Raw genomic sequence first — 2,729 nt, 5'->3', positions numbered from 1 at the left:
GATAGCCAATATGTCACGGTAATACCGGATCTGAAATCTGTTGAGAATAAACCAACCTGCTGTCATCATATTATTTTGCTATTTATTCATTTAGTTTAACTTCTATCCTGCCATATTCAGAAAGAATTAAAGTGGTTCCCAAATAACAATAAATCAAATCATCAAACTGTGAGAATCTATGGGCAGTTCTTGTCTCCTGCCAGCAGGGACAATCTGAAGACTATATTTATGTGCGGTGAGGAAAGAACATAAGAACATAAGAACATAAGAACATAATAATATTCCATACTGGGTCAGACCAAGGGTCCATCAAGCCCAGCATCCTGTTTCCAACAGTGGCCAATCCAGGCCATAAAAACCTGGCAAGTACCCAAAAACTAAGTCTATTCCATGTTACTATTGCTAGTAATAGCAGTGGCTATTTTCTAAGTCAACTTAATTAATAGCAGGTAATGGACTTCTCCTCCAAGAACTTATCCAATCCTTTTTTAAACATAGCTATACTAACTGCATTAACCACATCCTCTGGCAACAAATTCCAGAGTTAAATTGTGTGTTGAGTGAAAAAGAACTTTCTCTGATTAGTTTAAATGTACCACATGCTAACTTCATGGAGTGCCCCCTAGTCTTTCTATTATTCGAAAGAGTAAAAAACCGATTCACATCTACTCGTTCAAGACCTCTCATGATCTTAAAGACCTCTATCATATCCCCCCCTCAGCCGTCTCTTCTCCAAGCTGAAAAGTCCTAACCTCTTTAGTTTTTCCTCATAGGGGAGCTGTTCCATTTCCTTTATCATTTTGGTAGCCCTTCTCTGTACCTTCTCCATTGCAATTATATCTTTTTTGAGATGTGGCAACCAAAATTGTACACAATATTCAAGGTGCGGTCTCACCATGGAGCGATACAGAGGCATTATGACATTTTCCGTTTTATTCACCATTCCCTTTCTAATAATTCCCAACATTCTGTTTGCTTTTTTGACTGCCGCAGCACACTGAACCAACGATTTCAATGTGTTATCCACTATGACGCCTAGATCTCTTTCTTGGGTAGTCGCACCTAATATGGAACCTAACATTGTGTAACTATAGCATGAGTTATTTTTCCCTATATGCATCACCTTGCACTTGTCCACATTAAATTTCATCTGCCATTTGGATGCCCAATTTTCCAGTCTCACAAGGACTTCCTGCACTTTATCACAATCTGCTTGTGATTTAACTACTCTGAACAATTTTGTATCATCTGCAAATTTGATTACCTCACTTGTCGTATTTCTTTCAGATCATTTATAAATATATTAAAAAGTAAGGGTCCCAGTACAGATCCCTGAGGCACTCCACTGCCCACTCCCTTCCACTGAGAAAATTGTCCATTTAATCCTACTCTCTGTTTCCTGTCTTTTAGCCAACTTGCAATCCACGAAAGGACATCGAGTGCAGGAGGTCGTTCAGCGGCGGTCCGGAACCCCCGCTGAACGACCTCCTGCACTCGATCTCCTGCCGGCGCCATTTTCCGTACGAAAACGATTCGCGGCAAGAAATCGCTCCCGGAACCCCGTTGGACTCCCAGGAAACTTTTGGCCAGCTTGGGGGGGGCCTCCTGACCCCCACAAGACTTGCCAAAAGTCCAGCGGGGGTCCGGAACGACCTCCTCCGTCGAATCGTTTTTGTCTATGGCCGCCGCCATTTTGCGGCCGCCATTTTGAAAAATGGCGCCGGCTAAAGACAACACAATTCTATTGAGGGGGCCGTTCCGGACCGCCGCCGTTCTGGACCACCGCCGGATCCCAGGTAATTTAAAGCATTGGGGGGGGGGGGGTTCGGGAGGGTGGGGGATTTAATTTAAAGGGTCGGGGGTGGGTTTTAGGGGGTTTTAGTGTGCCGGTTTTCCTGCCCTCCCCCTTCCCCCTTCCCCCTTCCCCCTTCCCCCGATTTACGATTTTTTAACGATAAATCGGGGGAATTGGTATTGTATCGTGGCCCTAACGATTTTTTGACGATTTAAAATATATCGGACGATATTTTAAATCGTCAAAAAACGATTCACATCCCTAACATCAACACTATCTTCAAGGAAGGTTTCTTTAAGCTCAAAGTCATGAAAAAACTTAAACCTTTACTCCATGCTAATGATTTCCAGGCCACCCTCTTTTCAAAAATGGACTACTATAACAACTCCCTCCTCCTAGGGCTCCCCTTTTCCACCATAAAACCGCTCCAAATGCTACAGAATGAGGTAGCAAGGACCATCTCAAATGCCCGCAAATCTGATCATATTACTCCGATCCTTAAAGACCTTCACTGGCTCCAGATATCCTCACGCATCCACTATAAAACCCTTTCTATCATTCACAAATCTATCTTCAGACACAATTCCAATTGGCTAGATGAGCCGTTCCACCCCACACCTTCTAACCACCCCACCAGAGCAACCAATACAGGTGCCCTCCACGTGCCATCCCTCAAGAAGGCACACCTAACATCCACAAGGGACCGAGGCCTCGCCATTGCTGGTCCTACCCTCTGGAATTCACTACCCACGAACCTCCGTCCTGAGCCTTGCACTTTCAAATTCAGATCCAAATTAAAGACTTGATTCTTTAAACAGGCCTACCCAGATTAGACCCTCCCTCTCTTATTCCTTGCTGCAACAATACTTTACCGGAGCTTTTTCTCCTTTTCTTTATCTTTATAAAATGCTTTTAAACAAGCATTTTATAAAGA

Source organism: Rhinatrema bivittatum, chromosome 19 (genome assembly GCF_901001135.1).
Source record: "Rhinatrema bivittatum chromosome 19, aRhiBiv1.1, whole genome shotgun sequence".
Taxonomy (NCBI): domain Eukaryota; kingdom Metazoa; phylum Chordata; class Amphibia; order Gymnophiona; family Rhinatrematidae; genus Rhinatrema; species Rhinatrema bivittatum.
This window is presented reverse-complemented; position numbering follows the sequence as displayed.